The following is a 14,722-nucleotide window of genomic DNA, read 5'->3' on the forward strand; positions in this document are numbered from 1 at the left end:
ATTCGCTAACTTTGAAATTCAGAGCTCTCCATACCGTCCCTAACCTAATTTAGCAGTGTAAGACTAGAGGGAAGGCAGCTAGTCATCACCACCCAGCGCCAACTCTTGGGCTATGCTTTTACCAACGAATAGTGGGATTGACCGTCCAATTATAACGCCCACACGGCTGAAATGGCGAGCATGTTCGGTGTAGCGGGGATTCGAACCCTCGACCTTTGGATTACGAGTGGAGTTTCTTAACCACGTGACCATGCCGAGCCAGCTCACTGTGTTAGAGATTATTTTTATACAACAAAAGTTATGCATGTATGCTAATATATCATTATCTAATAGTTAAAAAATACATATAAGTTAATATGTATTTCAACTAGTTCTTTACTAAATAACCTGTATTTTTTTAACAGAATGCACATAACTGTTCAATTTCTGTGTGTTAAACCGCAGACCACCTAACTTTGACACACATTTTAAACTCGAGCGTGAAATCATGATTAGAGAACATTGATGCTGACGTAAAAGTCCAGGATTCCAGGTAAAGTATACAACTGAATGAGCTACATAATTTTAATCCCGTTATTTATTCTATTATTAAAGAAAACATGAAAGCAGTGGATATTGCTGACTAGTTCCCTTTTATTGGGACAATGTTTTTATTAGACATCGCGATACATGAACCTTGGGATTTCTGACGTGGGCGTTTGTTGAATGGGATGTCATTCAAGTTTAAAATATTAAATACGACATAAAATTTTTCTGAGCATTACGTTTTAATTTGTTCTGTGATGAACTAGCTCTTTGCTGATATGTTTACTAGTTTTCAAGTACTTCACTTAGCGACAAATGTATTATTTATTTGTACGTGTTCTTACTAGAAAGTTAGCATTTCTAATATATTGCTTCTGTCTGCTTTTTAAGTAATACAACATTTCAGTTTTAGCAAACAAAAAACAAACAAACAAAAAAAACGTCAACCTGAACACTCAGACAACATATTAGAAATTCCAATCCAATAAAGGCCCAGCATGACCAGTTGGGTTAAGTCGTTCGACTCGTAATCTAAGGATGGCGGGTTCGAATCCCCGTTGCATCAAACATGCTCGTCCTTTCAGCCGTGGGGGACTCATAGTGTAACGGTCAATCACACTATTCATTGGTAAAAGTGTAGCCCAATAGTTGGCGATGGGTAGTGATGACTAGCTGCCCTCCGTCTAGCCTTACACTGCTAAATTATGGACGGTTAGCGCAGATGATCCTCGTGTAGCTTTGCGCGAAAGTAAAAAGAAAACAAAAAACAACCGTATAATATTCTTATGTTTTAATAAAAAAAGATCAAATACTAAATCAGAAGGTTGGGAATAAATAAACAAGTAGTAATATTCCATTTTAATAAGGTAATTTTTAAATTTAATATAATAAATACAATACTGAAAAAACAATATTATAATATTGTTTATATCGTAAGTTATTGTTTTTGTGCATACGATTACGAAATTAGTGATAATTTTTTCATTTTCTTATTTGTGGTAAGATTTAGTCAAATTTCAAAAAGTCTATTGTTATTTATATGCTGCACAACATTTATATGGGCTCCTTATTTAGCTATCGCCCTATAAAATGTTTAAAATACGTTTTTACTGATTTTATTAATTGGCGCTATCATAATGTTTTACTTTTGTAAAAGTGTGGACTATAATGTCTAATTTATTTAGTGATGGTGCTGCCATCTGTTGTTTGATACTGTTTAAATTGTGTACGCTTTCATTGATTGTAATATTGTCTCCAACAGGACCATTTACGCTACAGCAATCCGTCTCGTCATGAAAGTGTCAAAAAATGTAAAGTTATATTTCATTACATAACTCTTTTATCATTCATAGCGTATTCATATATATATAATGATATATTTATATTACGTATTACAAATTAAAACTAAATTTATATGTCTCGGTATCACGATCCAGGAGTGCACTTAACAGTGTTTGGGGAGTATTTCAAGTCAGCAGTAATTTGTCAGAACGTCCAAACCAGTATCACGAAATGGTTTACTTTCTTTGCTTTACTGACAATTCTCTACGCTTTCTGGGTCGTGGCATATCATCAAAACTTAATATATAGTATTAAACATTGTTCTTATCAAGGTTTATTTATGGAGTGCTTTTAATTTGCTACCTCCTTGTTAACTTCTTTCTACGTACGTAAGATACTGCATGGGGTACCACGGCAGTTATTTCAAGCCCTAACTTGTATCAGTATGTTCATTCGAACAGAACCTTTATGATATGCCATTGGTAGAAGGAATGACAAGTATTCTCAATATGGCTCATTAGATTGTCAATAGGGATCAGTGAAGCGTTGCTATGGTATTGAAATTTTCATTCTGTTGTGGTATAAAAGAATCACCCCCATAAAATGGAAAGAATAACAAAATATATGGTATACTGTTGTTATTGCAGATAAGTAATAGATGTAATATTTACTTAAGATAAGAATACTTTATTAACTTATTTTAAACATCACTGTTGCAATACAAAACAATTTATTGTATTCATTAAAATAAAGTCGCCACCGATAAAGAGGTAAGATTTTCCTTCCATTTATTCCACACAATTAGTTGAGTCAACTTAAGGATATCTTAAGAAGGGCGAATTACATGAATGACAAAACAATGCTCGTTATAACTGAAGGTAGATTCTGCACCAGTCAATAAACAAATTTGATTTTAGAAAGAAAAAAGTTCGATACATGCGAAAATTCTGTCTACAGTTGTCGTCTCTCATTTGATAGTGGCCTGGGATGGCCAAGCGTATTAAGGCGTGCGACTCGTCATCTGAGGGTCACGGGCTCGCATCCCCATCGCGCCAAACATGCTTGCCTTTTCAGCCGTGGGAGCGTTATAATGTGACGGTCAATCCCACTATTCGATGATAAAGAGTAGCCCAAGAGTTGGCGGTGGGTGGTGATGACTAGCTACCTTCCCTCTAGTCTTACACTACTAAATTAGGGACGACTAGCACAGATAGCGCTCGAGTAGCTTTGTGCGAAATTCCAAAACAAACAAAGAAACACTTGAATAACCTTCAGATTTTTCTTTTTGTTAAAACGAAGTTTGTCCCTATGTAATTTACCGGTGCTTTCATTTTTCTAGATTTCAAACTTACAGATTCTCAAAAACTGTAGAACATTTATTTCAATTACAAAATATCTCAAGTGATCAAGTGACCTTTAGGAAACTTATTTAACGTAATGCATGTTTTCTACGGTTGCTACGATAAATTTGTTAATAGGTTGCGCTAAGTTCAAAATGCACGCGTCCTTTGAAATATAAATAACATATATACTTAGAGAGAGGTGGGAGGAATTAGCGTATAACATTTCAATATGTCGGTAGCTAACTTGATGATTGGATCCATCTAACACACCACCAAGTTCGTGTTATATTTATAATTCATGTTTTAAATCTATAAATTTGAAAATAATAGTGTTTTTTAAATTGTTTCAAACTTTGTTGGGCAACAGCATACTTTTAAATTCGTTGATAAATTTATATTTTGATTCTGACTTAAATATTTTGGTCTTTATCTGTTTTATGTTGGTCTTAAATAAAAATTAGAAATTTTTGAGCAAGATGTGATTCGCCAAAATTATATTCAAATTTAAGTAAAAATCAAGTTTAAATAGAAGTAACGCTGCTACTCAGTCTTACCAGCCAATGACAGTTAAGCATAACAAATGAATTATTATGTAACTATACCAATAAGTGCGGAGACTATATTTTCATAAAAAGTATTTTACTCATATGAAACAGCCACGTTTTAAAGACAGCCACAGCATTGTTCACTCTTAGCTACACACTTCATGCTCCAAACTAAGCAAAAGCAGAAAGCCATAATTGAACAAAAAAAATCGAAAGAAATTATGATGTAAAATATTTGCAATTAAACTTGACCAGGATTTGGATTAGTAAAACCAAATTCTAAAGAAGTTGATTGCCACGACCCCTATATCGATAATATTGGTTAAGCTAAAGAGAAATAAGTATTAAACTAAAAGAAAGCTCACACCAACACTTACAAGTTTGTGAATATGCCAAAAGAAATTACAGTCGTTTTTTTTTTTTTTGTATATTTACGTTGAATATTTCATTTCTTTTCCAACCGAACATTATTCACATATATAGATTAATTTTGGTCTAAATACGGTAAAGTAAATAAAATGGAGTCAAAACTCCAGGATTGTTTATTTGTTGTTTTATTTTTTTTTAATTTTCGTATTCTTAATCTGTAGTCAACTTCAACTGTTAATCTGATATTAATTTCCCTTAGTTTTTATTTTTTCTCTATCTCCAACAAGGTGAGGCAAAAAGCTAATGTTACTTGGATGTTCCTATCTTATAAACAAATATCTATCATGTTTAATATTATTTCTCTTGCAGTATAATAAACGTAGTTTCTCAAAGACACTTTCCTCATACTTCAACGTATTTGTCCAGATGATGTAAAGCACTCTGATATAAAGTCCTCTATGATAAAGTTTATGTACCTCTCTTCACCCTCAAAATATAAAGGTACTCCTACTTTCTCCGCGAGTGGATAATGCTTCGTACGGGTGAAGTGATTGGTTGTCTAGTAAGAAAGCTTGACAGCAAAAGAAATTGAATGTGCAGAGGATAACAGGAAAAAGAAACAAAGATGTCTCTCCATCGAAGTAAAGTTCATATTGTTAACTAACAAAGTATTTTTTATGTGTTATTGGAGAAGTTTATTCCATAAGTAATGCAGTTCATCAGGCGTATATATATCTAAAAATGGTTCGTTTTGGTTTGAGAATTTTTTTTTTTTTTTACGTAGAGGAGTGAACAATGTTTTAACCAATACAAAGGAACACCTTTATACCTATATTAAAATATGTATAATAAATAATATTAACAAAATATAAAATAAATAAATAAATAAATAATATAAATTGTATATTCAACATCTAAGCCCGCCCCCTACATTCCGACACTCATTACACAACCCCTTTCAAACATGTGGTCAGCTTTCGGTCAGTTACCTCTCTCTTTCTTTGTGAACCTGACGATGACCGAAGAAGGTCGAAACGTTGTTCACTCCTCTACGTAAAAAAAAAAAAAAAAAATTTCTCAATCCAAACGAGCCGGTTTTACATATATACGAGGGCTGTTTAAAAAATACGCGGACTGACGTCATAAAACAAAATGTACTTTATTTAGAAGTTACAGGTCTGCGACTCCTTCAAAGTACTCTCCTCCCCAACGCACACACTTATCCCAACGGTTTTTCCACTTGTTGAAACAGTCCTGGTACGCTTCTTTTGTAATGTCCTCCAGCTCCTTCGTCGCATTTGCCTTAATCTCGGGAATCGTCTCAAATCTTCTTCCTTTCAAGGGTCTTTTGAGTTTGGGGAACAAGAAAAAATCGTAAGGAGCAAGGTCAGGTGAGTAGGGGAGTGGGGAAGAACAGTGATAGAGTGTTTGGCCAAAAACTCACGAGTTCTGAGGGCTGAATTTCGCAGCAACGCGGTGCATCTTCAATTTTGCGGTCAAAATCTCGTAACAAGATCCAACTGATATCCCACACTCTTCAGCAAGCTCCCTGACAGTCAGACGTCGATTTGCCCGCACCAGGGTGTTGATTTTGTCGACGTGTGGGTCGTCAGTTGACGTGGAAGGACGTCCAGGACGCTCATCATCTTCAATGGACTGTCGACCATCCTTAAAACGTTCATGTTACTTGAAACATGCCGTACGCTTCATAGCAACATCACCGTAAGCCGTGTTAAGCATAGCAAAAGTTTCAGTCGCAGATTTTCCAAGTTTAACACAAAATTTCACAGCAAGTCGTTGCTCCTTCAGGTCATTCATTCTGAAATCCGCCAAACGAAAAAATCGCACTTCACTTAAAACCGCGTAGCTAATACACAAATGAAGATATCTGCAATCGGGAAATGGCGTCGTAATCAGCTGATCTGTGCGAACCTAGCGACACCAAGCGGATTCCCCTGGAACCAATTAGAGCCGCGCAATTCAAACAGTCCGCGTATTTTTTTGAATAGTCCTCGTATTTCTCTACAAGTGGGTTTTCTCGACATCACTGATTATTAGCTGATCAGGCGTGTTCTTATAGGATCTGAAGTCATCATGGAACATTGATTTCTGAGGCATAACGTCTTCAGAAAGTACTTTGTCAAGTCTATACAAATCGCATTCACTTAAGAGTTACGCACCACAGTAACTATAAAGGGAAATGTTGTACAAGAGCAGAAAAATGTGCCAAGATGATAAAAGACAGTCATTTAACATTAAGATATTTGGAATGTTCTTGGCACCACCAAAGAAGTAAAATGTCACTCGGATAGGATTGAGCTGACCACCATCTAATACAGTTTCTGAATTACAAAGAGCGAAATATTCCAGTGAGTATTTTGCATATCTCTGCAGCTTTAACAAAGACTATTACTACAATGGCTAGATCGAAGATCGCCAACTAAATAAATTGGAATCGATAATAACATACTATATTCTAAGCATCAGGTGAATGTCGACCCTGAGCATAAAGAGTAGGATTTTCCTAGATATGAAAGATAGGTTTGAGAAAAACAAGACTATAATTGTTGATTAAGAAATACTTCAGGTTATGAAAGAACTGGAAACTGTTATGACTGTGATTAAACAAAGATATTGAGGCATCGATTTAAATAACAGTGATGATAGAGACCGAACATGAATTACGTTCTGATCAATGATATCGAATAATAATAGTTTGTTCGATATCTGAGGAATAGAAGCGTGTATTGTGTATTACAGTGAGGCGCAATTAGTCGTGTCATATATTGTCAACAATATTTAATTCTCTGTTTGGATACGAGTCCACCTTTGGTTTACTTCGTCTTCAAAGACTGTAACATTAGATGTTCAGGTTCTTTGAAAATTTTAAGCATCAGTTATGCTCTGTTTATTCTGTTTGTAGCAGTACAGGTTAATTTTACAATTTATTATGGACTTTAAGGCTCACCTTAGTGGAGAACGTGCTTAAATCATATTATTTTTCTAGTCAAATTCACAGATGGCGCTAAAGCATCACTGGGAACATTTTGAATTTCGGTCAAATTTGTCAGACAACATCCTGTGGACTCAACGTCAAGTGTGAAGGCTAACGCTCAAAGACCAGTTTCGATACCAATTGTGGAGAAGACACTCATAGCCTACCATGTAGCTTTGTGCCTAGCAATAAAAAGACATAATTGCCGAAAAACGTATTTATTTTTTTATGCCTTTCTAAAAGGCTCACAAATGGTTGTTGCTAGGCGTCATTATGAACTGTTAGGTTGCATTTCTAGTAGTTTGGTCCCTCGCTGGAACAGCGGTAAGGCTACGGAATTACAATGCTAAAATCACGGATTCGATACTCGTCTGTGAACACAGCAGATAGCCCGATGTGGTTTTGTTATAAGAAAACACACACACACACTAATAGCTTGATTTCTTTCCATTGTTTGTTTTATTTTATATTGTTATTGAGAGATACATGAGATGATTATTGTTAACCTCAAACCTAAATTAACTCTTCACATCATCTATCTAAAATAGGGGATTTCTCTCTTCTTCTTTTTAAATATGTTTATTGTGGTGTTAACTTGAAATAAACATTTACATTTGCTGTCGCTGCATTAGTTGTGACTTTCAGAGATGAATGGATATACTAAACTTTTAGTAAGTGTCACAAACAGTGTTAGGCTGATATGAGCTCTTTTCTCATTACCCCGGGTGGTGAAGGGATGCTCGGTCCGGTTGGCAAAAAAACTGCAACAATTTATTGGAGACAGTTGAGAATAATATCAGTCTTGAATTAATAAAAAAATGCTCTTCTGAAATAATTAACCTAAAAAAATAAAATTTCTTTTAACTCGACCCCAGTGGCACAACGGTATATCTGCAAACTTACAACGCTAGCTTCGATACTTGTGGCGGGCAGAACACATATGGCCCATTGTGTTGCTTTGTGTTTAACTGCTAACTAACAAACAATACTTTTAACTCTGCTAGTGAGCTTCCCAGAAGTTTGGCTGGTCTAACAATGAATCAGCCTTATTTGAGTCTGATCTGATCAACATTGGAATACAAAGACTAGGAGAAAACTCATAGAAAAGGAACTACCAGAATCCTAAATGTTAGGTATTAGTCGTCAAAGTTCTGTTTATTCCTATACTACGACATCATTAACTGTCTCTCATGGACAAACAAAACAGTAAGGGATGGGGATTGATGATTATGGTGAAGAGATACTTCCAAAACAATGAGCTAGAGTAGGGATGATTTAGGAGTTATTTGTAATTAATATTTATCATATATCATTGGTAAAATACCACTATATAATATTTGCTAGAGATGGAAAATTAATTGTTGGGCGGCTCTAAATAAGGTCTCGTAGCAATTTAGCATTACTTATAGAAAAAAAATCATTTGTTGGTGGTAATTTCCAATCTGGAACGTAAAACCAGTGGTTATACAGACAATTCCAGATATACTTCAGGATTAAAGATGGTAACGTGTAACACCAGATATACATTAGGATTAAAGATGGTAACGTGTAACACCAGATATACATTAGGATTAAAGACGGTACCATGTAACACCAGATATACTTTAGGATTAAAGATGATAACATGTAACACCAGATATACATCAGGATTAAAGATGGTAACGTATAACAATAGATATATTTCATTTTGTTATGGGAAAATACAATATCAGAAATAAAGATTTGATCTGCAGTTTCCTTTCTTTGCAACCTTGTCACAATTTGCACTTCACGTTAACATAATCTTTTTCTACCTGTGCGAAATATAATTTCCCAGTTAATTGGACAGTATCCAAAATGCTATAACAATAACTGATTAAGCTCAGTAGTTTTGATAAATGTCACGTTGGGCTGTAATTTGATTTTCAACTTTCTTTTAATTAAGGATTAAGTAGGTAAAAAAAAAAAATCAGATTTACCTTTTATTTGTCCCAGATTACTGTCTAGGAGATATTTCACATATTACCAGGAATGGTCAGGTGGTCTGGACCATGATGGAAGCCAATCGTTTATCTGTAATGATACTTATATGAAGTACGAACATTTCAGTGTTGTGATGTTAAATTCTCAAAGCTAGCGAAGCAACTGAAAAATAAGCTTACGAGATAATAACAAATTAGGAATTAAAAAATTGCAAATAGGAATGTAGAAAAATAAGTAAACAAAGCTTCAGATACCGTAGACAGTGTCAATCGAATCCTTATTTTAATTTCATGCTGTTACCTAGAATTACACTTAGCGTATTCAAAATAGGGATTTGTAGTTTGAGTAAATAATTGCAACATTATCCCCTTATGTTGGTCTGTTTTTTATGCTCAATTATAAATAAAGATTACATGATATGGCAGCTAACTTTACATATCGTAACAATAGTAAATATAGCTAGAAACTAGCTGATACGGGTTCATGATGATTTGCTGTAGCTATTGACTGTTTGATCACATTAGTCCGAGGTGTAAAGTGTTAAGCTGTAACTGTAAGGTTTCATAGAAATTTGTTTGAGAACATAGTGAACATTTGTAGTTCCTCTGTTACTAAATTCTCTCTATATATAATGCAAAGCAATACGCAAATATATGCCTAGACTGAGACACAACCACAATTAAGTGCATATAAAATTCTACCAGTAGGAAAGCAGCTTTTTCAGATAAAACATATAGTCTAAAACATCAATTTACGTTAATTATTCTATGAAGGTGTTTAATAAAATTTAATATTATGTGTATTGATTTTTTTACTCTTTCATTTCATACATAATATAGGAGCTGGCTTCCTAAAGACGACTCCCTCCGTAGCACAGCGGTAGTTCTATAGACATACAACGCTAGAAACCCGTGGTGAGCAAAGTTTTGTGCTTAACTACAAACAAGCCCTAAAGACACTCACTGTATAATGTACAAAGCATGGAATATCTAGATGGTACAGTCATCTAATGTTCATACATTACACTTTATAACACAATTTTTACTTTTTCTTATTCCTGGGCAGAAAGTGTTATTTTCCAATTGCTTATGCCTAAAGTAAATAGAAAAGACCTATTTTTCTCTTTAAACTTTACTTTTGTGATCTGGGTCACGAAATTTTGTTTGTTTTTTGAATGTCGCACAAAGCTACTCGAGGGCTATCTGTGCTAGCTGTCCCTAATTTAGTAGTGTAAGACTAGAAGGAAGGCAGCTAGTCATCACCACCCACCGCAACTCTTGGGCTACTCTTTCACCAACGAATAGTGGGATTGACCGTCACATTATAACGTCTCCACGGCTGGGAGGGCGAGCATGTTTGGCACGACAGGGATGCAAACCCGCGACCCTCAGATTACGAGTCGCACGCCTTAACACGCTTGGCCATGCCGAAACCCACGAAATTTTAAAATTTACCAATTTTCCAGAACATTCGACGTATATTCAGTGCTGAGTAGCTGATAGAAAATTTTTTCGAACTTACGAGAATCTTCAAGAACCTTTTAGAATTTCCTAGAATTTTCCATAGTAATATATATACAGGGGCTCACCGCTCACCAGTGAACGCCTAAGTGAACACATAAACCTATTTGATTTTATCAGAGGTAGTATCAAGATTCTGCAAGTATTTTCCAGACGTATTCTGCTATGTATGTGGCCAATTTATCAAGACAAGAGCAAAAAGTACCCTGTGACAGCATCAGCTATAATGTGTGAAGCGTACAAGGTATATTTCAGCATGTCTGTCGGGGATCAAGACAAACCCTGAGTACTTCATTTTACCCGCGAGTACTGGACAAAAACTCTAGAAGGTAAGACGGACAATTTTTGCTTGTTTGAATAGTTAGATTTTATATTATACAAATTTTAGACCTTTAAAAGTTTAAAAATCTTTTAATTAGTTTTTAGATTTTCAATAGTATATAAAAATAAAAATTTTTTGCATGAGCCTCTTACATATTAGTTGTGGATGAAATAAATTTATTCTTCATAATAACAATTTTATCTTGCTCCTTTTAGGATGGTACAGAGAGGGAAAGAAAGACATGAAATTCGCTATTCCAAGAATTTGGCCTGAACCCACTGATAACTCAAGCAATTTCTACTTCTGCATAGTGAACCCTTCCAAACGTCGGGCTGACAAGAATGCACCTGCTATATGTATCCGGACCTCTCATCATCTATCGCCCCATGCCACATTGCCCTGAGCTCCCTGTACCCACTCCACCAGAGAGAAAGCAGCCATTCTCAAAAGGGAGCAGCAAATGAGAAGAGGAGGAAGATGTTGAAGATCCAGCTTAAAATTTCAGAGGTGCAGCTGGTGAGAGAAATCCATAATACCCGAACCGAAAAGACCTCAATGACTTGATCAGAGATCTTGGTCTAACAATGTCGAATGCCGAACACTTGACATCTAGGCTTGAGGAGTGGGATTTGTTAGATTAAAGTGTGCAAGTCGCAGTAAGAGGAAGCGTCACTAACATTTTTCAAGCTTCTTCACTCGTCAAGATGGGCTCTGCTTCTGCCACAATGTTTCCGGCCTGAGGGAGGCAATTGGAATTGCCTCTAACCCGAACGAGTGGCGCTTCTACATTGACAGCTCATCCAGAAATCTCAAAGCTGTGCTGCTTCATAACGGGAATAAGTATCCGTCTCTTCCCCTGGCTCATTCGGTGCACCTCAAAGAGGAATACAACAGCGTCAAAACCTTGCTAAAAGCCTTGAAATATGATGAGTATGGTTGGGAGGTTATCGGATACTTCAAAATGGTGGCGTTCCTGATGGCTCTACAAGGAAGCTTTACCAAGTTTCCTTGTTATCGTTGCCTTTGGGACCGCAGCACACTACAACAGGAAGCACAGGCTACAACGGACCAAATTCTCTGTTGGGAAGCACAATGTCAAGTGTGAGCTACTAGTGGACTTCCAGAAGGTGTTGTTTCCACCATTGCACATAAAATTGGGTCTTATGAAACAATTTGTCACAGCTCCTGATAAGGAGTCTGCAGCCTTCGAGTATCTTCGAGACTTCTTTCCTAAGCTATCTGAGGCAAATGTCAAAGCTGGTGTCTTCGTTGGACCACAAATAATGAAGATCCTGGAATGCATAGAAATCTCTAAGAAGTTCAGTAGGAAGGAAAAAAGCTTGGGGCAGCTTTGTCACAGTGGTTTGGGGCTTCTTGGGCAATCACAAGGCCAAAAATTATATGGAACTTTAGAGGCTCTGCTGAAGAACTTCGGCAAAATGGCGCTTATCTTGATATATTCAAGGAGAACATGGGAGAATACTCAGAGAAGCAAGGCGAACGCTTCCACCAAGATATACTGGACTTAGAACGCCGCTATTAAGGAGTGTATAACGTAAACATGATGGGAGACTATATTTGGAGGGTTGATATGTGAAAGTGATTTACATTACAGCCGAAAATCTCGAAAACTACTCACTTCTAAACATTTTTGTTTATTTTTGTATATCTTTAGTATAAATATATGTAAATCTTGGTTCATATGTTGTTTTATTCAGACCTTATGTGAATGAAAATGTGCAAATTTGCCCATTTTTACATAGAAAATAGGTTAATTTCTAAATTTCATTATCCAGGACACAAAAGCGAAGTTTGGAGGGAATAATGGCCATTTTCTGTACTTTTACAACATAAGTAATTAAGAAATAACACATACTATCCAGGAAAAATTTCGTGTTACATAGTGTTATTTGCTGGTAATTCTTGTTTCACTCTGTGAGATTTTTAAAGGAACACCATGTATTAATAAAAAGGCTAATTTGAAGAGGTAATAGTAATATCGCTTACACTAGAGTTCTGGCGTTTTTAGCTCATGTAAAATTTAAAAGAAAACAAATCGGTTTTTCAACCTTTATGACCTTTTCAGTACCTTATTTGGTATTTTGCAAAAGGTTTCGGTGCAATATACAAAACCATTTTTGTTGAAGGTTGGTAAGGGAATAATAATAAAATCACAACGTCCCTTATTGAGCGGATTTTGTTTTACTTGTACGCTTAACATGCTTGCTTTTTTGTGTTTTTTTATATGCTTTAGCTTTTGGGAAGGATATGAGACAGTCCTTTCCGACGCAAATTGCTCATTTACTCAGAACGAAGATTTATAAGTTAGAAGAATGGAATATCCCTTGTAGTTAATATCATTGGAAAACAAATGAATATGATATGGGTGAAACTGGTACGCCAGTAACGTTCAGAAAGAGACTTGTACGGAGTGGTTAGCAAAATAGTAACAGCCGTTCACATACCACAGACAACTGTGGCTTGGCAGTTAAGGCGTTCGAATTGCTATTTGAGAGTGGTGGGCTTGAATTTCCGTAACACCGAATATGCTCATCCCTTCAGCCTTGGGAGCGTTATAATTTAATGGTCAATTGAACTATTTGTTGATAAAAGAATAGTCACAGCTACATTACGGACGACTGGTGTAGTTAGATCTCGTATAGCTTTTAGCGAAATTGAGACCAAACCAAAAACCCAGGCAACTGTACGCAATACAAGCAAGAATTATTTCTATATGGAAATGAGAAGAAAGAGGTATGAGTTCCCAAGATAAGCCTTCAGCCAAAATGTAACATCATATGGATTTCTGTGTGATTAAATTGTTGAAAATGGCTCTAGGAAACTGTTATTTTTATACTTTAGGTAGATTATGGGAAGCAATTAGGGAGAGTGGTGTGTTTTGAACATGATAAAGTTGCGACAAAGTCTTTTAAAATTGAAATTGTTCTGCAGATTATCAAGATTCATGATCTTCAGTTAGAGGATTAGAGAACATGACAACATCGATTGTAATGTTTGTTTGTTTTTGGAATTTCGCACAAAGCTACTCGAGGGCTATCTGTGTTAGCCGTCCCTAATTTAGCAGTGTAAGACCAGAGGGAAGGCAGCTAGTCATCACCACCCACCGCCAACTCTTGGGCTACTCTTTTACCAACGAAGAGTGGGATTGACCGTCACAATATAACGCCCCCACGGCTGGGAGGGCGAGCATGTTTGGCGCGACTCGGGCGCGAACCCGCAACCCTCAGATTACGAAGTGCACGCCTTAACGCGCTAGGCCATGCCAGGCCCGATTGTAATGACGTAGTGAGATTCAAAATCGTCTCAGTATAGGATACTAAGCTCTCTATAACTGGACTGATTATCAAAATTATAAGACTATACGATAAAGAGCGAAAGGTTTTCTTTGGTGCTTGTGAGAGCCCTAAGAATATAGATCAGAGACAAGATAAATAAATAATATGATAACAAATCGAAACAGAATGTTATAATTCAAATTGCAAACAGTCATTGTAAGAAAGTATAATGAAATGGACCATGATTTAGTGTCTTAATACATTTTATGATTTGTAATGTGCAATACATCATCAGTTTGGGGCACAGTGTTGATAGGAATATAAAATTTTCTGTATTGTTTTAGTTTTGTCTTCTGAGTTAACTTTTTCAGGACCGGAAGTGTGCCACTGATATCCTCGATTTCTTTCTTCTAAAATTAGCGATAATTAACCAAATTGCACGAAACTTCGGAAAAGGTATCTAAATTCGGATAAAATATTGTAAAATTTCTAAAATGTTCTTATAAGACGTTGATTTTTTTAAAAAAACAACAACAACATTAATATACGCAGTTTATATTGCCG

This window comes from Tachypleus tridentatus, chromosome 13, assembly GCF_004210375.1.
Source record: "Tachypleus tridentatus isolate NWPU-2018 chromosome 13, ASM421037v1, whole genome shotgun sequence".
NCBI classification, from domain to species: domain Eukaryota; kingdom Metazoa; phylum Arthropoda; class Merostomata; order Xiphosura; family Limulidae; genus Tachypleus; species Tachypleus tridentatus.